This window comes from Manacus candei, unplaced genomic scaffold, assembly GCF_025592945.1.
Source record: "Manacus candei isolate 608988 ecotype Guabito, Panama unplaced genomic scaffold, ASM2559294v1 h1tg000147l, whole genome shotgun sequence".
Classification (NCBI taxonomy): Eukaryota; Metazoa; Chordata; class Aves; order Passeriformes; family Pipridae; genus Manacus; species Manacus candei.
In genome coordinates, this window is record NW_026138195.1 from 340,773 (window position 1) to 367,805 (window position 27,033).

The 27,033-nt window shown below is 55.6% G+C and overlaps 1 protein-coding gene and 1 pseudogene across 1 annotated transcript in view; one reads left to right on the forward strand and one right to left on the reverse strand.

Annotated features, from left to right (window-relative positions):
• The window catches only part of LOC127462950 (gastrula zinc finger protein XlCGF7.1-like), a 56,327-nt pseudogene extending 40,292 nt beyond the window's left edge, over window positions 1-16,035 (reverse strand).
• The window catches only part of LOC127462951 (gastrula zinc finger protein XlCGF49.1-like), a gene marked incomplete at its 3' end in the record, with an annotated part of 44,352 nt that overhangs the window by 495 nt on the left and 16,824 nt on the right, over window positions 1-27,033 (forward strand). The gene's annotated exons all lie outside the window — the stretch shown is intronic.

Here is a 27,033-nt window from a genome sequence, read left to right on the forward strand (position 1 = left end):
GTGGGGAACGGCCCTACACGTGTGGGGAATGTGGGAAGAGCTTCAGTGACCGCTCCACCCTCCACAATCACCGTCGCATCCACAGTGGGGAACGGCCCTACACGTGTGGGGAGTGTGGGAAAAGCTTCAAACGGAGCTTCACCCTCCGCAACCACCAGATGATCCACACTGGGGAACGGCCCTACACGTGTGGGGAGTGTGGAAAGAGCTTCAATCAGAGCTCCCAGCTGCTCCAACACCAGATGATCCACAGTGGGGAAAAGTCCTACATGTGTGAGGAATGTGGGAAGAGCTTCAATCAGAGCTCCATCCTGCTCCGACACCAGATGATCCACAGTGGGGAAGGCCCTACATGTGTGCGGAGTGTGGGAAGAGCTTCAGGGACAGCTCCAGCCTTTGCAAACACCGTTGCATCCACAGCAGGGAATGGCCCTACAAGTGCTTGGAATGTGGGAAGAACTTCAGCACAAGCACCAAGCTGCTCAGCCACCAGCACATCCACACTGGGGAACAGCCCTACACGTGTAGGGAATGTGGGACAGCTCCACCCTCTACACCCACCGTCGCCTCCACATCAGGGAGAGGCCCTTCCACTGTGGGGAGTGTGGAAAGAGCTTCACGCAGAGCTCTTCCTTGACCTCCCACCAACGGACCCACCAGTAATGGAAGCCCCGAGTGCCCCGAGTGCGGGAAGAGCTTCGGCCGCTGCTCCAACTCCATCAGCCATGGGAGGACCCGCGTTGGATGATCCACAGGGACCCCCGTTGGGCACAGACCTGGTGTGCTGGTTTTAAGGTAAAGCAGCAGGGGAAATGACAGTGGTGACATCACAGAGACATCTATGACATCACATGGACATTGGTGACATCACATGGACAGCGGTGACATCACCAGGGGTTAATTTTGGTGTGAAAATCTCCTGTTTTGGGCAATAAATTCTGGCTCCTCCTCCGGCATCCGGCAGTTCCTCCCTGGGAACCAGGAATGGGAATGGGGACAGGGGGAATGGGAATGGGGACAGCTGGAATGGGAATGGGAACATTGGGAGCAGACTGGGAACAACTCTAATGGGAACGGAGAAATCAGGAAGAGGGAATGGGGGCTCCTGGATTAGGAATGGGGACACCGGGGAGAGGGATGGAGACACTGGGAGCAGGTTAGGGACACCTGGAATGGGAATGGGGACACCAGGAATTGGAATGGAGACAGCAGGAACTGGGATGGGAACACCTGGAATGGGAATGGGAATTCATGGAAGGGGAATGGGAACACCTGGAATGGGAACGGGAACATTGGGAGCAGATTGAGGACACCAGGAATTGGAATGGGGATACCAGGAATGGGAATGGGAACACCTGGAATGGGAATAGGGAAAACAGAGGTGGGAGGGGAAAACCTGGAATTGGAATGGGGACAATAGGAATAGGAATGGAGACCCCTGGAATGGGAATGGGAACACCAATAACTGGGAATGGGGAAAACAGAAGTGGGATGGGAACATCAGGAATGGGAGGAGGGACAATAGGAATGGAAATGGGGACACCTAGAACAGGATGGAACACCTGGAAAGGGTATTGGAACACATGGAACGGGAATGGGGACACCTGGAATGGGAATGAGAATGCCTGGAATGGGAATGGGGACATAAGGAATGAGATGGGGACAATAGCAATGGGATAGGAACACCAGGAATGGAAATGGGAACACCGGGAATGGGAATGGGGACATTGGGAGCAGACTAGGAACAACAGGAATGGGAATGGGGCCAGTAGGAATGGGAATGGGGACACCTGGAATGGAAATGGGGACACCAGGAATGGGAACACCTGGAATGGGAATGGAGACACCTGGAATGGGATGGGAAACTCTGGAATGGGAGTAGGAACCCCTGGAATTGGAATGAGGACACCTGGAATGGGAATGGGGACATCAGCAATGGGAATGGGGACACCTGGGCAGGGAATGGGAACATTGGGAATGGGAACATTGGGAGCAGGTTGGGGACACCAGGAATTGGAATGGGAACTCGTGGAATTGGAATGGGGACACCTGGAATGGGAATGGGAACTCGTGGAATGGGAATGGGAACACCTGGAATGGGAATGGGAACATTGGGAGCAGGTTGGGGACACCAGGAATTGGAATGGGAACACCTGGAATGGGAATGGAGACACCAAGAACTGGGAATGGGGAAAACAGAAGTGGGATGGGAACACCAGGAATGGGAGGAGGGACAATAGGAATGGGAATGGGGACACCTAAAATGGGATGGAACACCTGGAAAGGGAATGGGGACACCTGGAATGGGAATGGGAACACCTGGAATGGGAACTCCTGGAATGGGAATGGGGACACCTAGAATGGGAATGGGAACTCCTGCAATGGGAATGGGGACACCTGGAATGGGATGGGAACAACTAGAATGGGATGGGGACACCTGGAACAGGAATGCAAACCCGTGGAATGGGAATGGGAACACCCGGGCCTGGGCTGTGTCCCTGGTGGAACAGGAGGCCAGGCCCAAAAGAGTTCACGAAGAAATTTGGGCCTGCTAACAAGCTCCCAACAGCCAAGACCATCTGTGCTCGTTCTGTTCTACTGACTGGAGCAAAGCTTCAGAGAATAGTACAGGAACATGTCCTAGGCCTAGAGGGGATAAATTAGAGAGACAGCAGGATCAGGGAGACATTGGAAGAGGAGGAATAGGCCGGGAGCCAGGGCTTTTTCCAAGCTTCAGGGAGCGGGTCAAGAACAATGGAAGAGAAGGAAGGTCAAGCTGAGGAAGATGAGTTGAAGCCCCCAGAGCCATGGAGGAAGAGTGGAAGTACCCTCAGGATTGAAGGCCAAGAGAAGCACCGCCCCAAGCCCCGCCTGAGCTCCACCTATACTCCACCTATTCTTAATATGCAGAGAGAGATGTTGGAATCACTTGAATATGCATTTAATCCCAGCTGAAGATTGTATAAAAATGCTGATTTTGTGTGAAGCCTTGGAGCAAGTTTGTCCAGCGCCAGCTGGCTTGCTCCCAACGTTGAATAAACAAATACCTTGCTGCTTAAAGAGAAAAAAGTCTCTGAGCAGTTTCTCGGACTGATTTTTCGGATTCAGCGCCCAGTCAGTCCCAGGATGATCCCAGTCACTCCTGGTCTCTCCCAGTAGCTCCCAGTTTCCTCCATGTAGTCCCACTCATTCCCAGTTGCCCCCAGAAGCTTCCAGCATGATCCCAGTTGCTCACAGCCACTTCCAGTCATCCCCAGTGCACTCCCAGTTGCTCCCAGTACGATCCCAATCACCTCCAGCATGATCCCACTTACTCTTGATATGATCCCAGTATGACCCCAGTAACCCTCAGTGTGGTCTCAGTTGCTCCCAGCATGGGCCAAGCTTCTCCCACTGTGATCCCAGTATGATCCCAGTTGTCCCCATCATGGTCCCAGTTGCTCCCAGTTACCCCTAGCACAGATCCAGTCACTCCAAGTATGATCCCAGTCCTCCCTCCTGACTGTCCCACTCAATCCCAGTTGCTTCTCTTGTAAATCCAGTCACTCAATTCCTTCCAGTTGCCCCCAGCCACTAATTCCCCTTCATGTAGTCCCAGTTACTCCCAGTACAGTCCCAGTTCCTCCCACCATGGTTGCAGACACTCCCAGTATATCCCAGTAGAGCCCTCAGCATGCTCATAGTCCTTCCCAGTCACTCCCAGATGCCCCAGTAACATTCCAGTTTCCACCAGTATGATCCCAGTGACTCCGAGGCACTCCCACTATATCCTAAGTGGCCTCCAGTTGCTCCCAGTAGCCCTCAGTGTGGTCCCAGTTGCTCCCGGTATGATCCCTGTTGCCCCAGTTCTGGTCCTGGAGGGTCCCAGTGTGCTCAGATCCTGCTCCCGGGGGGTCCTACTGGGTCCCAGTCCTCGTCCCGGTTTATCTCGGTGTCCCAGTCCATTCCAGTCTGTCCCAGTCCATCCCAGTCCGTCCCAGTCCATCCCAGTCCATCCCAGTCCCTTCCCAGCAGCCGCCGCCGTTTCCCGGGTCCTGCCCCCCCGCCCCCCCAAGATGCTGACGGGGTCGGGGCTCCGTCTTTGCCTTCGTCTCCCTGGGCCTGCCTGGAATGAAGGGGCCGCTGGGACACTGCGGGACCTCCTGAAACCAAAGGAACCCTGGGAGAATTTGGATACTCCTGGAATCAAGGCACAACTGGGACACTGCAGGGCCCTATGGAAAAAAAGGAACCTTGTGACACTGCGGAATTCCTGGAATCCAGGGGCCTTTGTGACAGGGGGGCCTCATGGAACCAAAGGAAGCCTGAGGTGTTTCAGAAGGTCATGGAATCAAGGGGCCACTGGGACACTGCAGGGCCTCTGGCAATTAAAGGAACACTGGGACACTGGGGCAGGACATCCCCCCTGCAATGGCCCCAAGACAATGCCCCATTTGCAAAGGGGTCAGTGCTGAGCTGAGAGGGGGCCAGGACAAGGCAGGAGATGTTGGACCCCAGACTGGTTTGACCCCAAATGAAGCCCCTGATGGTGAGGGAAGCCCTGGAGTCCAAGGACTGTCAGTCCCTCAGTTTCTACCAGAAAGGGCCAGTCCCCTTTCCCAGGGGCAGGTTCTTCCAACAGAACCCTTCTTGGGGGTGTGTGGAGATTCCTGCCTTGGCTGGGGACCCCCCAAGGTCACTGCTGGAGGTTGAGAGCAGAGATCTCCCCACGAGCGCTGCTCTGGGGGAGTTCCATCCATCTCTAATTAAGAATTCTTGCTTGTTTGCCACCTTTAGTAGAATTGCTTCAACAATTCCTTTAGTGTAGTGCCCTGTCCTATCTTATCCTGTACTACTGGTAGTTTTAGTGTGTATGTTGTGTAGTAAATAATTCTGGTTTAGTCCTTTTGTCTGATCATTATTAGTAATAAGTAGTTCATTGCTATAAATATATCTGCTTTTCCATCATTAAAACCTGTGGGACAAAACTGGTTCAATCCCATCTCTATAATTCCTTAAATTCAAAGCATTGGCATAACCCAAGGCATAACCCAAGGCTGAGATTGGATCCAGCTGCCCCCAGGCTCCTCTGGGAGCAGGAGTTTAGAAAGCCAGGGAGTCCGTTCTGCGCCTCGGGACTCCAGGGCAGGACTTCTCCCATCAACTTTGTCTAAGCCTTGAACTCCCCCTGCCACCGGGGGGATGGGGAAAGGGAACAGGAAAGGGGAGAAAAGGTGGGAAAAAGGGGGGGTGGGACCCCTTCATCTGAGGGGCCAAAGGGGTGGGACCCCCAAAGGGAGCACAGGGAAGCTGTGGTTTAGTGGGACAATAGGAAAGGGGTGGAAAAGAAGGGAAAAGAATTGGGCTGAGACCCCCAAAACTGAGTGTGAGGTGTGTTGGGACCCCAAAGTTATTGAGAGTGGGGTGGGAGCCCCAAACTGAGTGCAGGGGGGATGTGGGGGTTGTGGGGACCATAGGAAAGGGGTGGGAGAGGGGCAGAAAAGGGGGGTGGGACAGCAGGAAGAGGAGTCCCAGGGAGGTCCCTTGGTGTCCCCATCACTTGAGCCCTGGAGCAGTTCCCTGGGGCCCTGGAGGGGTTGGATCTGCACTGGGGGGGTCCCCAACCCCCCTGTCCATCCTTGAGGGGCTGATGGGGGGTTCCCCTCCACCCAACAGCCGGTGCTGCAGTGGCCACGGGGGAAAAGGTGGGAAAAGGGGGGTCTGGGGTGACCCCTGAGCTCCCACCCTGCTGTGGGGTATCACAGCCAGCACAGCTTCCCCAGAGGAAAGGCCTGCTGATCAAACCTGAGTTACTTTATGACAACGTCACCCCCTGGTTGATCAAGGGAAGGCAGTTGATGGGATCTTTTTGGGTTTCAGAGAAGCTTCTCACAGTGTCTGTGCCCAGATCCCTCTGGACAAAGTGTCCAGCCCAGAGCTGGATAAACACACCCTGTGCTGGGCGAGCAATGGGCTCCCGGGTCGGGCCCAGAGGGTGGCAGTGACTGGGGGACATCAGATGGGGGTCACTAGGGGGGTTCCCCAGGGCTCCATCTGGGCCCTGTGCTCTCCAACATCTCCATCCATGACTTGGGTGCAGCACTGGAAGGGACACGGAGCAAGTTTGCAGATGAGCCCAACCTGGGAGGAGCTGCTGAGCCCCTGGAGGGCAGGGAGACCCTGCAGAGAGACCTGGACAGATGCCAGGGAATCACCCCCCATGGAAGTTCAACAAGGGGCAGTGCCGGATTCTGCCCCTGGGATGGGGCAACCCCAGATGTGGGGACAGAGTGGGAATGAGAGGCTGGAGAGCAGTGCTGGGAAAGGGTCCTGGGGGTCCTGGGGGTGCCCACTTGGCCAGGAGTCAGCAGTGCCCTGGCAGCCAGGAGGGACAACCCTGTCCTGGGGGCATCAGGCCCAGCATGGCCGGCCGGGCCAGGGAGGGGATTGTCCCGCTCTGCTCTGCCCTGGGGCGGCCTCACCTCAATAGTGGGGCACTCTGGGGGGACACAATGGAAGGAAGAGATGGAGCCAGTAGAGAGTGTCCAAAGGAGGCCACCAGGATGGGGAAGGCTCTACAGGGGAAGCCAAAGGAGGAGCAGCTCAGGGCACTTGGGATGTTCAGCTGCACAAGAGGAGACTGAGGGGAGACCTCATGGCAGTTCCAACTTCCTCAGAGGGGCAGAGGAGGGGCAGGCCCTGAGCTCTGCTCTGGGGGGACCAGGGACAGCCCCCAGGGAATGGCCTGGAGTTGTGTCAGGGCAGGGTCAGGTTGGGTGTTAGAAAGAGGTTCTTCCCCCCCAGGGTGGTTGGCACTGAACAGGCTCCCCAGGGCAGTGGGCACAGCACCAAGGCTGACAGAGCTCCAGGAGAGTTTGGATGATCCTCTGGGGCACAGGCTGTGACTCTTGGGGATGGACCTGGGCAGGGCTGAGGGTTGGACTCAATTCCACCCCTGTTCCACCCCAGTTTCCACCCACCCTACTCCCCTCTGGAACTGTGTTGGAGGTCACAAAGCGACCCCTGGGGTCAGGCACCAACACCTTTCTTGCTTTGTTCTTTTCTTCACCCTGTGCTTCTGGCACTGTTTCCTGCCCTCTACAACTGCTCCAAGGCCTAGACCCAGTCTCATGGATCTGTTTTCTGTCCTTTCTCACTTTCTATCAGTCGCTTCACAGCTGTAAGAACCCTCTCTGTTTTTACCAAAATTATTTCCTGTAAGGAATCTTCACAAGAAATGGTAACTCTACCCTTTCCCTCGAGACCTTCCAAGCTCACTAAAATCCACAATTTCTGTGCTAGCACTGTCCTTTTCAAGTGTTTGGTGTAAAATACAGAAATTCTATGGTTGACAATTTCTAATAAAGTTCCATATTTTACAGCTACACCCAAGGTGGCCCCAGTTGCTCCCAGTCCCCCCCCAGGATGGTTCCTTTCCCTCTCAGGGACTCCCAGTCTGAGTCCAGTCTGGCCCCAGGCACTTTCAGTCACTGCCTGGACGATGCCATTTGCCCCTGCATGGTCCCAGTTGCTCCCAGTGTGATCCCACTATGAGTCCAGTCACCCCCAATGATCCCAGGAACTTGCAGACACTTCCAGTGGGTTCAGTTTGATCCCAGTCATCCCCAGTATGGTTGCAGTCCCTCTCACATACTCCCAGTATTATTGCAGTCACTCCCAGGATAATCCCAGTATGAGCCCAGCAGGGGCCCAGCTGCTCCCAGGATGACCCCAGTTGCCCCCAGCGTGGTTTCAGTCACTCCCATTCACCCCTATTATGGTTCCACTCACTCCCAGACACTCCCAGTATATCCCAGTTTCTCCCAACATGATCCCAGTTGCCCCAGTTCTGGTCCCGCTGGCTCCAGTCCAGGTCTCGGTGTATCCCGGTGTCCCCCCTGTCCCCCCACCCCGCTCTCACCCCCTTTTCTCTCCCCACAGAGCTCCTGAGCCGCCGGTGGCCGCAGCCCCTCCCCGTGGCCTCAGGCCCAACCGGGACCCCCCAAACCCTGCCCTGATTTTGGGGGGCTTTGCGAGGGCACCTGCCCTTCAACCCGGCACCCAGCACACCCCATGGTCCCATGGGGGTCTTTGGGCACTGGGGGGTTGGGAAAGGGGGTGGTCTCCCTGAGCTTCAAGCTTACTCTGGGTGCTGGGGGCTGCTGGATCCAATCTCAGCCTTGCATTGTGCCAACAGTTGAAATTTAGAGCAATTCTAGAGGGGGGACTGAACCATGTTTGTGCCCCAGGCTTTAATGATGGCAAATCAGATCTATTGATAGAAAATGAATTATTTATTTTTGCAAATGACGACACAGAACAGAATTATTTAGTGAACAGTAGAAACACTAAAACTACCAGTAGTACAGGATAAGATAGGACAGGGCACTACACTACAGCAATTGTTGAAGCAATTCTACTAAAGGGGGCAAACAAGCAAGAATTCTTAATTAGAGATGGATGGAACTCCCCCAGAGCAGCACTCGTGGGGAGATCTCTGCTCTCAACCTCCAGCAGTGACTTTGGGGGGGTCCCCAGCCAAGGCAGGAATCTCCACACACCCCCAAGAAGGGTTCTGTTGGAAGAATCTGCCCCTGGGAAAGGGGACTGGCCCTTTCTGGTAGAAACTGAGGGACTGACAGTCCTTGGACTCCAGGGGTTCCCTCACCATCAGGGGCTTCATTTGGGGTCAAACCAGTCTGGGGTCCAACATCTCCTGCCTTGTCCCGGCCCCCTCTCAGCTCAGCACTGACTCCTTTGCAAATGGGGCATTGTCTTGGGGCCATTGCAGGGGGGATGTCCTGCCCCAGTGTCCCAGTGTTCCTTTAATTCCCAGAGGCCCTGCAGTGTCCCAGTGGCCCCTTGATTCCATGACCTTCTGAAACACCTCAGGCTTCCTTTGGTTCCATGAGGCCCCCCTGTCACAAAGGCCCCTGGATTCCATGAATTCCGCAGTGTCACAAGGTTCCTTTTTTTCCATGGGGCCCTGCAGTGTCCCAATTGTGCCTTGACTCCAGGAGTACCCAAATTCTCCCAGGGTTCCTTTGGTTTCAGGAGGTCCCGCAGTGTCCCAGCGGCCCCTTCATTCCAGGCAGGCCCAGGGAGACGAAGCCAAAGACGGAGCCCCGACCCCCGTCAGCATCTTGGGGGGCGGGGGGGGCAGGACCCGGGAAACGGCGGCGGCTGCTGGGAAGGGACCGGGATGGACTGGGATGGACTGGGATGGACTGGGATGGACTGGGATGGACTGGGACGGACTGGGATGGACTGGGATGGACTGGGATGGACTGGGACAGACTGGGATGGACTGGGACGGACTGGGATGGACTGGGACAGACTGGGGTGGACTGGGACAGACTGGGATGGATTGGGATGGACTGGGATGGACTGGGATGGAATGGGATGGACTGGGATGGAATGGGATGGACTGGGATGGATTGGGATGGACTGGGACACAAGGATCTACCGGGACCAGGACTGGGACCCAGCAGGACCCTCCGGGAGCAGGATCTGAGCACACTGGGACCCTCCAGGACCAGAACTGGGGCAACAGGGATCATACTGGGAGCAACTGGGACTACACTGAGGGCTACTGGGAGCAACTGGAGGCCACTTAGGATATAGTGGGAGTGGCTTGGAGTCACTGGGATCATACTGGTGGAAACTGGAATGTTACTGGGGCATCTGGGAGTGACTGGGAAGGACTATGAGTACGCTGAGGGCTCTACTGGGATATACTGGGAGTGTCTGCAACCATGGTGGGAGTTTCTGGGACCATACTGGGAGTGACTGGGACTACGTGAAGGGGAATTAGGACCAGGTTGAGGGCAACTGGAAGGAACTGTGAGTGACTGGATCTACAAGAGAAGCAACTGGGATTGAGTGGGACTGTCAGGAGGGAAGACCGGGATCATACTTGGAGTGACTGGATCTGTGCTAGGGGCAACTGGGAGCAACTGGGACCATACTGGGGTCAACTGGGATCATACTGGGATCACAGTGGGAGAAGCTTGGCCCATGAGGGGAGCAACTGAGACCACACTGAGGGTGACTGGGGTCATACTGGGATCATACCAGGAGTGAGTGGGATCATGCTGGAGGTGATTGGGATCATCCTGGGAGCAACTGGGAGTGCACTGGGGATGACTGGAAGTGGCTGTGAGCAACTGGGATCCTGCTGGAAGCTTCTGGGAGCAACTGGGAATGAGTGGGACCACATGGAGGAAACTGGGAGCTACTGGGAGAGACCAGGAGTGACTGGGATCATCCTGGGACTGACTGGGCGCTGAATCCCAAAAATCGGTCCGAGAAACTGCTCAGAGACTTTTTTCTCTTTAAGCAGCCAGGTATTTGTTTATTCAACGTTGGGAGCAAGCCAGCTCGCGCTGGACAAACTTGCTCCAAGGCTTCACACAAAATCAGCATTTTTATACAATCTTCAGCTGGGATTAAATGCATATTCAAGTGATTCCAACATCTCTCTCTGCATATTAAGAATAGGCGGAGTATAGGTGGAGCTCAGGCGGGGCTTGGGGCGGTGCTTCTCTTGGCCCTCAGTCCTGAGGGTACTTCCACTCTTCCTCCATGGCTCTGGGGGCTTCAACTCATCTTCCTCAGCTTGACCTTCCTTCTCTTCCATTGTTCTTGACCCGCTCCCTGAAGCTTGGAAAAAGCCCTGGCTCCCGGCCTATTCCTCCTCTTCCAATGTCTCCCTGATCCTGCTGTCTCTCTAATTTATCCCCTCTAGGCCTAGGACATGTTCCTGTACTATTCTCTGAAGCTTTGCTCCAGTCAGTAGAACAGAACGAGCACAGATGGTCTTGGCTGTTGGGAGCTTGTTAGCAGGCCCAAATTTCTTCGTGAACTCTTTTGGGCCTGGCCTCCTGTTTCCCCAGGGACACAGCCCGGGCCCGGGGGTTCCCATTCCCATTCCACGGGTTTGCATTCCTGTTCCAGGTGTTCCCATCCCATTCTAGTTGTTCCCATCCCATTCCAGGTGTCCCCATTCCCATTCCAGGAGTTCCCATTCTAGGTGTCCCCATTCCCATTCCAGGAGTTCCCATTCCCATTCCAGGAATTCCCATTCCCGTTCCACGGGTTTGCATTCCTGTTCCACGTGTTCCAATTTCCTTTCCAGGTGTTCCAATTCCCTTTCCAGGTGTTCCATCCCATTCCAGGTGTCCCCATTCCCATTCCTATTGTCCCTCCTCCCATTCCTGGTGTTCCCATCCCACTTCTGTTTTCCCCATTCCCAGTTCTTGGTGTCTCCATTCCCATTCCTATTGTCTCCATTCCCATTCCTATTGTCCCCATTCCCATTCCAGGTATTCCCATCCCACCTCTGTTTTCCCTATTCCCATTCCAGGTGTCCCCATTCAAATCCCAGATGTTCCCATTCCCATTCCTGGTGTCCCCAACCTGCTCCCAATGTTCCCATTCCCAATCTTCCCATTCCCAGCCCAGGTGACCCCATTCCCATTCCTTATGTCCCCATTCCCATTCCAGGTGTCCCCATTCCCATTCCAGGTGTTCCCATTCCAGGTGTCTCTTTTCCAATTCCAGGTGTTCCCATTTCCATTCCTGGTATCCCCATTCCAATTCCAGGTGTTCCCATTCCAGGTGTCTCCATTTCAATTCCAGGTGTTCCCATTTCCATTCCTGGTGTCCCCATTCCAATTCCAGGTGTTCCCATTCCAGGTGTCCCCATTCCCATTCCAGGTGTTCCCATTCCAGGTGTCTCCATTCCAATTCCAGGTGTTCCCATTTCCATTCCTGGTGTCCCCATTCCCATTCCAGGTGTCCCCATTCCAGGTGTCTCCATTCCAATTCCAGGTATTCCCATTCCAGTTGTCTCCATTTCAATTCCAGGTGTTCCCATTTCCATTCCTGGTGTCCCCATTCCAATTCCAGGTGTCTCCATTTCCATTCCAGGTGTTCCCATTCCAGGTGTCTCCATTCCAATTCCAGGTGTTCCCATTCCAGGTGTCTGCATTTCAATTCCAGGTGTTCCCATTTCCATTCCTGGTGTCCCCATTCCCATTCCAGGTGTTCCCATTCCAGGTGTCTCCATTCCAATTCCAGGTGTTCCCATTCCAGTTGTCTCCATTTCTATTCCAGGTGTTCCCATTTCCATTCCTGGTATCCCCATTCCCATTCCAGGTGTCTCCATTCCCATTCCAGGTGTTCCCATTCCAGGTGTCCCCATTCCCATTCCAGGTGTTCCCATTCCAGGTGTCTCCATTCCAATTCCAGGTGTTCCCATTTCCATTCCTGGTGTCCCCATTCCAATTCCAGGTGTTCCCATTCCAGGTGTCTCCATTCCAATTCCAGGTGTTCCCATTCCAGGTGTCTCCATTCCAATTCCAGGTATTCCCATTCCAGGTGTCTCCATTCCAATTCCATGTGTTCCCATTCCAGTTGTCTCCATTTCTATTCCAGGTGTTCCCATTTCCATTCCTGGTATCCCCATTCCCATTCCAGGTGTCTCCATTCCCATTCCAGGTGTTCCCATTCCAGGTGTCCCCATTCCCATTCCAGGTGTTCCCATTCCAGGAGTCTCCATTCCAATTCCAGGTGTTCCCATTTCCATTCCTGGTGTCCCCATTCCAATTCCAGGTGTTCCCATTCCAGGTGTCTCCATTCCAATTCCAGGTGTTCCCATTCCAGGTGTCTCCATTCCAATTCCAGGTATTCCCATTCCAGGTGTCTCCATTCCAACTCCAGGTGTTCCCATTCCAGTTGTCTCCATTTCTATTCCAGGTGTTCCCATTTCCATTCCTGGTATCCCCATTCCCATTCCAGGTGTCTCCATTCCCATTCCAGGTGTTCCCATTCCAGGTGTCCCCATTCCCATTCCAGGTGTTCCCATTCCAGGTGTCTCCATTCCAATTCCAGGTATTCCCATTTCCATTCCTGGTGTCCCCATTCCAATTCCAGGTGTTCCCATTCCAGGTGTCTCCATTCCAATTCCAGGTGTTCCCATTCCAGGTGTCTCCATTCCAATTCCAGGTATTCCCATTCCAGGTGTCTCCATTTCAATTCCAGGTGTTCCCATTTCCATTCCTGGTATCCCCATTCCCATTCCAGGTGTCTCCATTCCCATTCCAGGTGTTCCCATTCCAGGTGTCTCCATTCCAATTCCAGGTGTTCCCATTCCAGGTGTCTGCATTTCAATTCCAGGTGTTCCCATTTCCATTCCTGGTGTCCCCATTCCCATTCCAGGTGTTCCCATTCCAAGTGTCTCCATTTCAATTCCAGGTGTTCCCATTTCCATTCCTGGTGTCCCCATTCCCATTCCAGGTGTCTCCATTCCCGTTCCAGGTGTTCCCATTCCAGGTGTCTCCATTCCAATTCCAGGTGTTCCCATTTCCATTCCTGGTGTCCCCATTTCCATTCCTGGTGTCCCCATTTGCATTCCAGGTGTTCCCATTCCAGGTGTTCCCTCCCCATTCCACGTGTCCCCATTCCCATTCCTTCTGCCCCCATTCCCATTCCTAGTGTCCCCAGTCTGCTCCCAATGTCCCCATTCCCATTCCAGGTCTTCCCATTTCCATTCCTGGTGTTCCCATCCCATTGCTTTTGTCCCAATCCCATTCTTTATGTCCCCATTCCCATTCCAGGCATTCTCATTCCCTTTCCAGGTGTTCCATCCCATTCCAGGTGTCACTGCTGACATTTCCCCTGCTGGTTTACCATTAAACCAGCACACCAGGGCTGTGCCCAGCGGGGGTCCCTGTGGATCATCCAACGTGGGTCCTCCCATGGCTGATGGAGTTGGAGCAGCGGCCGAAGCTCTTCCCGCAGTCGGGGCACTCGGGGCTTCCATTACTGGTGGGTCCGTTGGTGGGAGGTCAAGGAAGAGCTCTGCCTGAAGCTCTTCCCACAATCCCGACAGTTGTAGGGCCTCTCCCTGATGTGGAGGCGACGGTGGGTGTAGAGGGTGGAGCTGTCCCACATTCCCTACACGTGTAGGGCTGTTCCCCAGTGTGGATGTGCTGGTGGCTGAGTAGCTTGGGGCTTGTGCTGAAGCTCTTCCCACATTCCAAGCACTTGTAGGGCCATTCCCTGGTGTGGATGCAACGGTGTTTGCAAAGGCTGGAGCTGTCCCTGAAGCCCTTCCCACACTCCGCACACGTGTAGGGCCTTCCCCACTGTGGATCATCTGGTGTCGGCGCAGGTGGGAGCTCCGTTTGAAGCTCTTCCCACATTCCTCACACATGTAGGGCCTTTCCCCACTGTGGATCATCTGGTGTCGGAGCAGGTCGGAGATCTGAGTGAAGCTCTTCCCACATTCCTCACACGTGTAGGGCCTTTCCCCACTGTGGATCATCTGGTGTCGGAGCAGGTGGGAGATCTGCCTGAAGCTCTTCCCACACTCCGCACACGTGTAGGGCCGTTCCCCACTGTGGATGCGACGGTGGTTGCGGAGGGTGGAGCTGTCACTGAAGCTCTTCCCACACTCCCCACACGTGTAGGGCTGTTCCCCACTGTGGATGCGACGGTGGGTGCGCAGGGTGGAGCTGTCACTGAAGCTCTTCCCACATTCCTCACACATGTAGGGCCTTTCCTCACTGTGGATCATCTGGTGTTGGAGCAGGTTGGAGCTCTGATTGAAGCTCTTTCCACACGCCCCACACATGTAGGGCCGTTCCCCAGTGTGAATGTGCTGGTGCCTCTGGAGGTTGGTTCTCTTGCTGAAGCTCTTCCCACATTCCAAACACCTGAAGTGCTTTTCCCTGCTGGGAGGCTGCTCAGGGACCACCAGCTCGCAGCTCCGCCTCAAGCTCCGGCCGCCTTCCCGGCACACGCTGGCTCTTTCCTCCTCACAGCCCCCTGGGCTGGCTTTGCAGCCCCTCCTGCGGGGGCATCTCCGGCCCTTTTCCTCCCCGCTGCCTTCCTGCGCCGGGGAGCCCTTCAAAACGGCCTCTCCCACCAGGCTCTGCCGCCGGGATTTGTCCTCCGCGCTCTCCGGCCTCACCTCGGGGCCTGGGGCAGGAAGCAACAAGGACACGCAGGGGATTTACCTCCGGTCCACAGGGAATCCCAAGGACATCCCCCCAACTCCGGCCCCGGCAGGATGGTCACAAAAGACCGACCCAAAGGGGCACTGACTTCCTCCTCACCTGCCTGGGGGGCCCGCGGCATCTTCCTCTTCCTCGCAGCCTCCTCCTCCATCCGCCCAACCTTTGGGAATCAGAAATCCTGTTGGAGAGGGAAAACAAGAGGTGAGCGCGTTGCCTTGGGGGTTCCTCCTGCCCAAGTCCAGCTCTAGGACTCACCGGGCATCTTGTGTCCATAAAAACCCCCAAAACACCAACATTCAGCCCAAAAACCCCTCTCAAGAGTTCCCCCTCTCTGCTCTCTGGGGTTAGGGGGGTCCCCACTGTATGGCCTGATGGCACTTCTGCCTGCATTGGGGGTCCTCTTTCTTCGGGCTGCCGGGGGTCCCACGGCTCCGGGGGGTTCCCACTCTCCGGGGTCCCCTTGAGTGTTGCCAGGGGGGTCCCAGGGCTCACTTCTCCCCACTCTGCCTCCCGGGGCCGGTCGGCCCTCCTCTCTCGCCTCCCACTCTCGCAAACCTCTTGGCGCTCTCGGCTCCCACCCCGCCTCAAGGCCCCCCCTCCTCTCCACACTCCAAGGCCTTCCCCCTCTCCGGGACCCCCGCTTAAGGGACCCGGCGCTCCCTCTCTGCTCCCCCCCCTCCAGCATTCCGGGGGTCCCCCAGCTCCGGGATCGCCCCTCTCCGCTCTCCCCACTCCGCGGCTACCGGGGTTCCCCCCCGGCTCTCACGGGGGGCCCCCAAACCGCTCTCGCCCCCCCCCGCCATTGCCGAGCCACCGCCAGGACCTTTGGGCTGCTCTTCTTTGTGCTCCCGCTCGGCTCCTCCCTCGGCTGGGCCGCCGCTTTTGGCGGGTTTCCTCCTCCGGGATCCGCCCCCTGCAGCCCTTCCCCCCCTGGACCAGCCCCCTTGGGCCCCCCTTGGGCCCCCCTTGGGCCCCCCTTGCCCAATAAGTCTGATTATACAGACAAGCAATTGGTTTTAATCCACAAAACCCAAATGTAGAACCCAGCACCCTGGGCCATGAACAAAGTGCTGTTCCTTGGGCCCCCCCGAGTCCAAAGTAGTGGGAGAGGGGATAAAAAACCTACTGGTGGGAGAGCTGTTGCAGTCTGGTCAAAAGTGGTGGTTGCAGTCCAGTTGAGGGGGGTGGTCTCAGGCTGGTTGAGAGCGGTGAGCTGCAGTCCTCCTCTGGATCCCACGAGTGCTAAAAAGGTTCTGAAACTCCAGGTTTATATATTCTCCAGTTCAGGCAGGAATGCCCAGTCCTCCCCTCACAGCGGGGAATTCCATAAAAGGATGCTCAGTTCATTCCCTCAGAGCGGGCAATTCCATAAAAGGCTATGAGGATACTCAGAGCGGGGAATTTAATAAAAGGGCCTAAACTCGGCCTATTATAAATATTATAATTAGACGTAGCAATCATATGAATATGTATGTAACATGTTGCAATCACTCGTAGAAATTGTATAAAATGCTGTAATTTCACTGGAGAGACAGAGCAGTTTGTCCAGCACGAGCTGGCTGCTCTCCAGCGTTGCCTAATAAACAAACCTCGCTGCTTAAAGACTAACTCTTGTCTCTGAGCAGTTCTCTGCACCTTCTTGGGGGCAAAATTGGCATCATGGGGCAACTGGGAGAAACTGGGACCATGCTGGGGTAACTGTGATTGTACTGAGATCATACAGGGATCATACAGGGATCATAATGGGAGCAACTGGGTCTCTGCCCTGAGCAACTGGGAGCAACTGGGATCACACTGGGAGGAACTGGGAGCAACTGCGACTACACTGGGGGTAACTGGGGTCATACTGGGATCCCAGTGGGAACAGCTTGGTCCATGCTGGGGGCAATGGGATCATCTTGGGAGCCATTGGACCCACAGTGAGGGTGACTGGGGTCATACTGGGAGTGACTGGGAGCATTCTGAGGGCAGGTGGGACCATGCTGGTGGAACTGGAATATACTGAGAGCAAGTTGGATCATACTGGGAGTGACTGGGATCATACTGGGAGCAACTAGGACCACATTGAGAGTGACTGGGAGTGGCTGTGAGCAACTGGGATTATGCTGGCAGCTACTGGGAGCAACTGGGAGTGAGTGGGACCACATTGACTTCAACTGGGATATACTGAGAGAGACCAGGAGTGACTGGGATCATTCTGAGACTGACTGGGATCATAGTGGGAGTGACTGGGAGTGCCAGGGATCACACTGGGAGCAACTGGAACCATAGTCAGTGACTGGGAGGAACTGGGAGCCTGCTGGGGGCAAATGGCTTTATCCTGGGAGTGCCAGGGCATGTCTGGGTTCATCCTGGGTGTGAGTGCCACCATCTGGGGTGTCACTGGGATCCTACTGGGATGGTCCTGGGAGGGACTGGGAGGGAGTGGAACTCTAGTGGGGTGACTGGGAGTGACAGGGATGATACTGGGAGTGACTGAAACACAGTCACTGGGTGAATGGGAGCAACTGGAACCACGCTGAGGGCAACTGGGCTCATACTGGGCTCATACTGGGCTCATACTGGGAGTGACTGCAATAATACTGGATGTGAGAGGCACTGCAACCATACGGGGGATGACTGGGATCAAACTGGATTCGTACTGCAAGTGTCTGGAAGTTCCTGGGATCATACTGGGGGTGACTGGACTCATAGTGGGATCATCCTGGGAGCAACTGGGACCATACAGGGGCAAATGGCATCATCCAGGCAGTGACTGAAAGTGCCTGGGGCCATACTGGACTCAGACTGGGAGTCCCTGAGAGGGAAAGGAATAATCCTGGGGGGGGACTGGGAGCAACTGGGACAACCTTGGGGGCAACTGGGATCCAATTGGGAGTGACTGGGAGTGACTGGGATCATACTGGCAGTGACTGGAACTACATAGAGGGGAACTTGGAGCCAGTGGGGCCATGCTGGAAGTATGGTGGAACTGGGAGTAACGGCGAGTGACAGGGTGCATGCTGGAGGCAACTGGCATAGACTGGGAGTGACTGGGATTTTACTGATGGGAACTGGAAGCATCCTGGGGCAAGTGGATGTAACTGGGTATGACTGTGAGCATGCTGAGGGCAACTGGGATCTACTGGGAGAGTCTGCAACCATCCTGGGGGTGACTGGGACCACACTGGGAGTGACTTGGACTGGGAGCACCTGGGAGTGACTGGATGTACAAAGGGGCAACTGGGATTGACTGGGACCATGCTGGGGGAAGACTGGGACCATACTTGGATTGAGTGGATCTGTGCTGGAGGCAACTGGGAGCAGCTTGGCCCATGCTGGGGTAACTGTGATTGTACTGGGATCATACCGGGATCATACAGGGATCATATGAGGAGTGACTGGGTCAATCCTAGGGTCAACTGGGAGCAGCTGGGATCACACTTGGAGGAACTGGGAGCAAGTGGGACCACGCTGGGGACAAGTGGGATCACACTGGGATCCCAGTGGGAGCAGCTTGGGCCATGCGTGGGCAAGTGGGCCCACAGTGAGGTGACTGGGTTCATACTGGGAGTGACTGGGAACATTCTGAGAGCAGTTGGGACCATGCTGGTGCAACTGGGATATACTGGAAGTATCCTGGAGGTAACTGGGATCATAGTGGGAGTGACTGGGAGCACACTGGGAGTGACTGGGAGTGGCTGTGCGCAACTGGAATCATGCTGGAAGGTACTGGAAATGACCGGGAGTGAGTGGGACCACACTGGGGGCAACTGGGATATAGTGGGAGACACCAGGACTGACTGGGATTATACTGGGACTGACTGGGAGCAACTGGGACCTTGCAGGGGGTAACTTGGATCCTACTAGGAGAGAATGGAATCAGACTGGGAGTGACTGGGATCATGCTGGGATCAGACTGGGCGTGACTAAAAGTGAGTGAGATCATCCTGGGGGTGACTGGGCCCATCCTGGGGGTGACTGGGCCCATCCTGGGGGTGACTGGGAGCCCCTGGGCCCGTGCTGGGAGCCCCTGGGCCCCCCTGGCTGGAACTGCTTTCCCTCCTGCGGGTTCTTGGCAAAGGCCCCAAAGCACAAACTCTGCTCCGAGCCCTCGGGGCGTTTCCTCCCTTTGGGCAGCAGCAGCTCCTGAACCCTGAACAGGCTCCTGTCCCCTGCAAACACTTCACCTGCCTTTGACCTGGGAGCTCTCAGTGACTCACACATTTACTGAATGTTTAAACTTGCCTTTTTCTCTTATTTTTCTTTTTTTTTTGTCTTTCTTTCCTCTTTATCCTTTCTAAAATTCCCCCTCCTCTCTCTGTCCATCCCCTCTCTGTTCCCCTCCTCTCCCTCTGTTCTTTGTGCCGCCAACATGATCCCAGTTGCTCCCAGTATGATCCCAGTCACTTACAGTCACTCCCAGGATGGTTCATGTATGGTCCTGGTCACTCCCACTACCATCCCAATCACTCCCAGTCACTCCCAATTGGATCCCAATTGCCCTCAAAGGTGGTCCCAGTTGCTCCCAGTCCCCCCCAGGATGGTTCCTTTCCCTCTCAGGGACTCCCAGTCTGAGTCCAGTCTGGTCCCAGGCACTTTCAGTCACTGCCTGGAGGAGGCCATTTGCCCCTGCATGGTCCCAGTTGCTCCCAGGATGATCTCAGTATGTGTCCAGTATGTGTCCCAGTATGGTCCCAGGAACTTGCAGACACTTGCAGTACAAATCCAGTTTGATCCCAGAAATCCCAGTATGGTTGCAGTGCCTCTCACATACTCCCAGTAGTATTGCAGTCACTCCCAGGATGGTCCCAGTATGAGCCCAGCAGGGGCCCAGCTGCTCCCACTCTGATCCCAGTTGCCCCCAGTGTGGTTGCTCCAGGATGGATCAGGAATGGGGACCCCTTTGTGCCCCCCCCTTGTGTCACCCTGTTCTGAGGGAGCTTTGGGGGGACATCTGCACCCCAACACCGCATCCAACACATCCCAAAGTGTGCTGGGACCCCTTTGAACTTGGGAATTGAGGGGAACCATGGAAAACCCTTCTCAGAGAGAAAATTGGGTGACCCGAGTCCTGGATGCTTTTAAGAAAGAGCTCTAAACATTCCTTGAAGAATGGAGGGGGGTGACTTTTCTATTCTTGACCTTTCCAGTTCTCCATTTGGGGGCAGGATGTCCTCTGGGCCAAGGTTTTGTTCCCTTTGCAGGGAGTGCAGCCTCAGAGGGCTGAGCCCTCTCTGGCTGGGCTTGGCCTCTCCTGCAGAGACTCAGGCCTGGCTGGGCTGCCCCAGGCAGACGCTGCAGGAAGAAGAGCTCAGGCCGCCTGGCTCTGGTGTCCCTGGGGCTCAGCCTGTGCCCCATTGCTGGGCAGGGGCTGAGCCCCACCTCTGCCTCGGGGCCTTGGCCAAAGGGCTGGCAAGGAAGAGGCCCAGCAGCCTTGGGGCCTGCCCAGCTTTCCTCCTCCCTGGGGGCTCTCAGTCCTCCCCTGACACCGTGTGGGCCCAAGGCCTTGCTGGCTTCGGGCTCACGGCCCGCCGGCACCATCCCAGCGGCCTGACCCCCCTCCTTCCCCTCTCTCCAGCCTCTCCTGCCTTTGCTGGCAAGGGGCCATCCAAGGCAAACCCCGGTTCTCAGCAATGGCACCTGTGGCACGGCTGCAAGGCTCGAGTGGGCCAGGCAAGAGCAGGAGCACCCAGAGCCTGAGGAGCCAGGAGATGCCCTGGCTGGGCATGGTGCTGCTGCGGGACGAGCTGACACCTCTGCACAGTCTCTGCCCGTCCCTGCCAGCCGACTTCTGCCCAGGCTCTGGGCACGGGGACGCAGCACTGACAGTTTTCAGCCCCCGCGCTGTTCCACAGAGGCTGTGATGTCACAAGGCCCTTGCCTGGCAGCCAGGAGATGGGCAAGGCAAGGCAAGGACGGAGCCTCGGAGCCACCAGCACGCTGTCCCCAAAGGCTGGGCTGGCACAGAAGCCCAGAGTCCCTGAACTTGGCAGAGACTTGTGACATCAACCGGCGTCCAGCCTACGCCCCATCCCCAGCACGTCAAGCAGACCACGGCACTCAGTGCCATGGCCAGTCTTTGCTTAAACACCTCCAGGGACGGTGACTCCACCACCTCCCTGGGCAGCCCATTTCAATACCTAATCCCTGTTTCTCTCCAAAAAGTCCTGCTCCTGTCCCTGACAAACAGCCCCTGACAGGCAGGTCCTCGTGTCCTCTTGTCCTAGCGCCTGTTGCCTCGGAGAAGGGGCTGACCCCCACCTGGCTCCAGCCTCCTGTCAGGAAGTTGTGGACAAGGAGAAGGTCAGCCCAGAGCCTCCTCTTCTCCAGGTTGGAGAAGCCCAGCTCCCTCAGCTGCTCCTCACAGGCCATGCACTGCAGACCCTTGCCCAGCTCCATTGCCCTGCTCTCCACCCACTCCAGCCCCTCAAGGTTCTCCCCGAATTGAGGGGCCCAGAGCTGGACACAGCACTCCAGCTGTGGCCTCAGCAGTGCCCAGTCCAGCAGAAGCATCACTGCCCTGCTCCTGCTGCCACACTCTTTCTGATCCAGGCCAGCCTGCCCTTGGCCTTCTTGCCCACCCGGGCACCCGCTGGCTCAGGTTCAGCCTCTGTCCACCAGCACCCCCAGGGCCTCTCCCACGGGGACCCTTTGCAGCTCCTCTGCCCCCGGCCTGGAGCTGCAGGGGGTTCTTGTGGCCAGAGGCCCCAAAGGCCCCAAAGGCACTTTGAACCTCATGCCCACGGGCTCGGCCCAGAGGTCCAGCCTGTCCAGGTCCCTCTGCACAGCCTTCCTGCCCTCCTGCACATCCACACTGCAAGCCAGCTTGGGGTCCTCTGCCAATTTGCTCATGGAAGACTCAATGCCCTCCTGCAGATCCCCACGAAAAATAGGCAACAGGACTGGGCCTGTTACCCAACAAGTTCTAGTGCTTGACAAAGGAGCCCACCCAGCAGTGGGGAGAAACTGCTGGCAGGAGATTGAATGGGGGCAAGAGACAATGGATGATGGACAAGTTCTGGGCCATGGCCTTTTGTTAGAAAAACAAAGTAAAAGCTTAAGGCCTGCCATATTTCAGTGGTCATAGACCTGGCAGAGAAATCTCTTTTTGAGACCTGGACACCAAGAAGGCAGAATTTCTAAACCACAAAGACCCTTCAAGAAACCAGAGACAAAGACAAAACTAACACAGACAGTTACTGAGGCTCTCTCTATCCAGGGAAAAGACAAGAAAAGGACAAAAACTGTGGACTAAGTATCATGCAAAGTGAGAAATCAAGAGCCAATAGAAGAGAGAAGAATTCCTGCAGAGAACTGGTAAGCCAATGGGCAGGAATTCCTTTGTTTGATAAAATGTAAAAATAGTTAAAAGTTTTGAGAACTGATGTACAGGTGTTAGAGAGCAATTCCTGTGTCCCTTCAGTGCTGAATGAAGTAGGGTCACCTCTGGAACCCAACCAATTGCTCAGAGATTTTATTCCCCGACTTTCACTGACAGTTTCTTGGGACCCAGAAGAGACAAAGCAGCGCCGACAGGGCAGAGCAGAGGAATCGTTGGCCCTGCAGCGTGTACCAAAGGAGTTTTGGGGAGATCTTCCAGTTCCCTGGTCTGGAGAGTTCACCATGCCTTCTTTTCTGGGAAAAAGAACAGGCCATGAATTTTGGGTCCTTGATTTTAAGGCCTTTTGCCTGCACATAAGGTACAGCACTGGGAAGGACGCAGCGTGAGGCTGAGAGGTTTCTGTCCTGGTTTGTGGGCTTGGGTGAGATTGGGCCAGAATTACAGGACACCTGTAAAATCTGGGCTTTGGGAAAGGTTGGGGAGGGTTGGGAAAGGTGTTCAAAGGGTGTTTTTGCCTGAGGTGTTAAACATGGGAGTGGGTCTGTCTTCCCAATTCCCAAGAGAAGAGACCCCAGAAAGCTCCCCTGCAGGTTGTGTTTTAAGGAACAGGAGAAGAGACCGAGGGTAAGGGGTTTCTTTCCTGGAGGGAAGGGCTGTCGTTCACTTGCAGGAGCCCTGCGCTGAAATTGCCAGTCTGACTGCCCAGACTGAACACAGCTGAAGATTCCTGCCAGACAAAAAGGGCCAGGACAGAAAGCTCTTGCTGCCCATGGAGTGCCCAGGGTGGCCCCCCAACTGCATGTGAAACCCGAAGGTTCCAGGCTTTCTTTCCTGGGGGAAAGGCCGTGACATCCCAAAGAGTCCCGTGGCAGACAGGTGGGGCTGCACTGTGGGGGTGTGAGGTGTTGGTTCTTTGGTTTCCAGGGGCTATTCCAGAATGGAGAGGACAGGCTGTGACACCACAAAGGAGCCCTTGGCACACGGGTGGAGTTGAACTGTCACATGGGGGGGACTTGGTTCTTTGGTTTCCAGAGGCTATTCCGGAATGGAGGGGATAGGCCAGAATGGATAGGACAACAAAAGGGTCCAAAGCACATGGGTTGGTCTGCACTATGGTGTGGGGTGTTGGTTCTTTGGTTGCCAGGGCCTATTCTGGAATGGAGAGGACAGGCTGTGACAAGAAGTGCCTGTCAGAACTGCAAAGATGGGCGCAAAAGAACCTTCTGTGGGCATATTCTCTGCTCTGCCCTGCACATCTTTGTGTTGGGGTCAAAACTCAGCCTCTCTGCTTCCCTCTCCTGAGGGACTCGTTCTTAGACATCCCTTTCCCCTACGCTCCTTTCAAAAGCCCTCCCAGCAATTCCCAAACCTGTACCCGGCTCTCATCCCCTCTCTGGCTCAGAGCCCTCAACTCATCTTTCAGAGAGCTGGGCCTGTCAACCCACCGTCCCTTTGGCTGGCTGTATTGGGGAGGGGTTCGGATCATACTGAAGCTGAAACCACGACACCATTGAAAGCTCAACAAAACTGATCTTCATTAGCAAGAGGTGGCCAACAAAACGAACAAACCCAAAGGAGAGGAAGGAAGAGAGAAATAAGCCCCCAGCATGACCTCCCCCAGTCACCCAGCTGTTGCCCATAAAGTTCTCTCACTGACCTAGAATGCCTGTAATTACCAATGGCAGGAGCTGCATCCTTGGAGAGTCAGTAAGTTCACAAACTGGCAGGTGTCCCTGCCAAAGGCAACGGTGTCCTTGATGTGAAGCTTGCTCCCCTCCAAAAAAAGAGCTATCTGCTTTTATACAATGAGTTGAGTGACCTCAACCTCGGCAGGTGTGGCCAGCACCGCCCAGCCCGAGGCCCTCAGTCCCACCCCCCGTTATGTCAGTGCATCCCTTCTGTGCACGTGAGAACTTGGGAAATCCCCTCACACACACACAGTGTGTTTTGGGGGTCTTTCTTAATTGAGTCTGGGGACGAGCCTTCCTCATCCTCCTCCTCAATCTCTCCTTCAAGCAGCCTTGGAGGACAACTGGCCAATCACAGAACACCAATTAAAACAGTTTATGCACAAGTTCTTCCTCCATGGATGAATTCACTGTTTTATCAGTGAACTTGGCAAGGAGAATATAAACTCCTGCAGGTGGTTGGGGCCAAACACAGACCAAAAGTTTCAGCATAAATTCCCCCTAGTACAGATAAACAAGCGCAGGGAAAGCCCCGCGTGCGCAGAAGAGATGCACTGACATCACCAAGGGGTGGGACTGAGGGCTCTGGCTGGGCGGTGCTGGCCACACCTGCCGAGGTTGAGGTCACTCAACTCATTGTATAAAAGCAGATAGCTCTTTTTTTGGAGGGGAGCAAGCTTCACATCAAGGACACCGTTGCCTTTGGCAGGGACACCTGCCAGTTTGTGAACTCACTGACTCTCCAAGGATGCAGCTTCTGCTCTGGGTAATTATAGGCCTGCTAGGTCAGTAAGAGAACTTTATGGGCAACAGCTGGGGAACTGGGGGCTTATTTCTCTCCTCCTTCCTCCCTTTTGGATTTGTTCGTTTTGTTGGCCACCTCTTGGTAATAAATATTGGTTTTTGCTAAGCTTTTAATGGTGTCTTGGTTTCGAGTTTCAGTATGGTTTTGAACCCTCCCTAATACAATCAGGAACAGCGTGGCCAGCAGGTCCAAGGAAGTGATTCTTCCCCTGGACTCAGCACTGGTGAGGCCACCCCTGGAGTGCTGTGTCCAGTTCTGGGCCCTCAGTTCAGGAAGGATATTGAGGTCCTGGAGCAGGTCCAGAGGAGGGCAACGAGGATGGGGAAGGGGCTGGAGCACAAGTCCTATGAGGAGAGGCTGAGGGAGCTGGGGCTGTTCAGCCTGGAGAAGAGGAGGCTCAGGGGAGACCTCCTCACTCTCTACAACTCCCTGACAGGAGGGGGGAGCCAGGTGGGGGTTGGTCTCTTTTCCCAGGCAACCATCAGCAAGACAAGAGGGCATGGTCTCAAGTTGTGCCAGGGGAGGTTTAGGTTAGATATTAGAAAGAATTTCTTTCCAGAGAGGGTGGTCAGACATTGGAATGGGCTGCCCAGGGAAGTGGTGGATTCCCAGTCCCTGGAGATTTTTAAAAAGAGACTGGATGTGGCATCAGTGCCATGGCCTAGTAACTGCAGCAGTGTTGGATCAAGGGTTGGACTTGATGATCCCTGTGGGGTCCCTTCCAACCCAGCTGATTCTATGATTCTATGATTCTATAAGGAACTCGTGGTTCACAGAAGCAGCAAAGCAGGCAAAGTGTTACAGAATCCCAGAATGAAAGAATGTGCGAGTTGGAAGGGACCCCACAGGGATCATCAAGTCCAACCCTCAGCCCTGCAAAGGCCTATCCCCAAGAGTCACAGCCTGTGCCCCAGAGGATCATCCAAACTCTCCTGGAGCTCTGTCAGCCTTGGTGCTGTGCCCACTGCCCTGGGGAGCCTGTTCAGTGCCAACCAGCCTGGGGGGGAAGAACCTCTTTCTAACATCCAACCTGAGCCTGCCCTGACACAACTCCAGGCCATTCCCTGGGGGCTGTCCCTGGTCCCCCCAGAGCAGAGCTCAGGGCCTGCCCCTCCTCTGCCCCTCCTGAGGAAGTTGGAACTGCCATGAGGTCTCCCCTCAGTCTCCTCTTGTGCAGCTGAACACCCCAAGTGCCCTGAGCTGCTCCTCCTAAGGCTTCCCCTGCAGAGCCTTCCCCATCCTGGTGGCCTCCTTTGGACACTCTCGACTGGCTCAATCTCTTCCTTCCATTGTGTCCCCCCAGAGTGCCCCACTATTGAGGTGAGGCCGCCCCAGGGCAGAGCAGAGCGGGACAATCCCCTCCCTGGCCCGGCCATGCTGGGCCTGATGCCCCCAGGACAGGGTTGTCCCTCCTGGCTGCCAGGGCACTGCTGACTCCTGGCCAAGTGGGCACCACCAGGACCCCCAGGGCCCTTTCCCAGCACTGCTCTCCAGCCTCTCATTCCCACTCTGTCCCCACATCTGGGGTTGCCCATCCCAGGGGCAGAATCCGGCACTGCCCCTTGTTGAACTTCCATGGGTGGTGATTCCCAGCCCTGGGATCTGTCCAGGTCTCTCTGCAGGGCCTCCCTGCCCTCCAGGGACTCAGCAGCTCCTCCCAGGTTGGGGTCATCTGCAAACTTGCTCCCTGTCCCTTCCAGTGCTGCGCCCAAGTCACGGATGGAGATGTTGGAGAGCACAGGGCCCAGATGGAGCCCTGGGGAACCCCCCTAGTGACCCCCATCTGATGTCCCCCAGTCACTGCCACCCTCTGTGCCCGACCCGGGAGCCCATTGCTCGCCCAGCACAGGGTGTGTTTATCCAGCTCTGGGCTGGACACTTTGTCCAGAGGGATCTGGGCACAGACACTATGGGAAGCTTCACTGAAACCCAAGAAGGTCCCATCAAGTGCCTTCCCTTGATCAGCCAGGGGGTGATGTTGTCATAAAGTAACTCAGGTTTGATCAGCAGGCCTTTCCTCTGGGGAAGCCGTGCTGGCTGTGATACCCCACAGCAGGGTGGGAGCTCAGGGGCCACCCCAGACCCCCCTTTTCCAACCTTTTCCCCCGTGGCCACTGCAGCACTGGCTGTTGGGTGGAGGGGAACCCCCCATCAGCCCCCCAGGGATGGACAGGGGGTTTGGGGACCCCCCAGTGCAGATCCAACCCCCCCAGA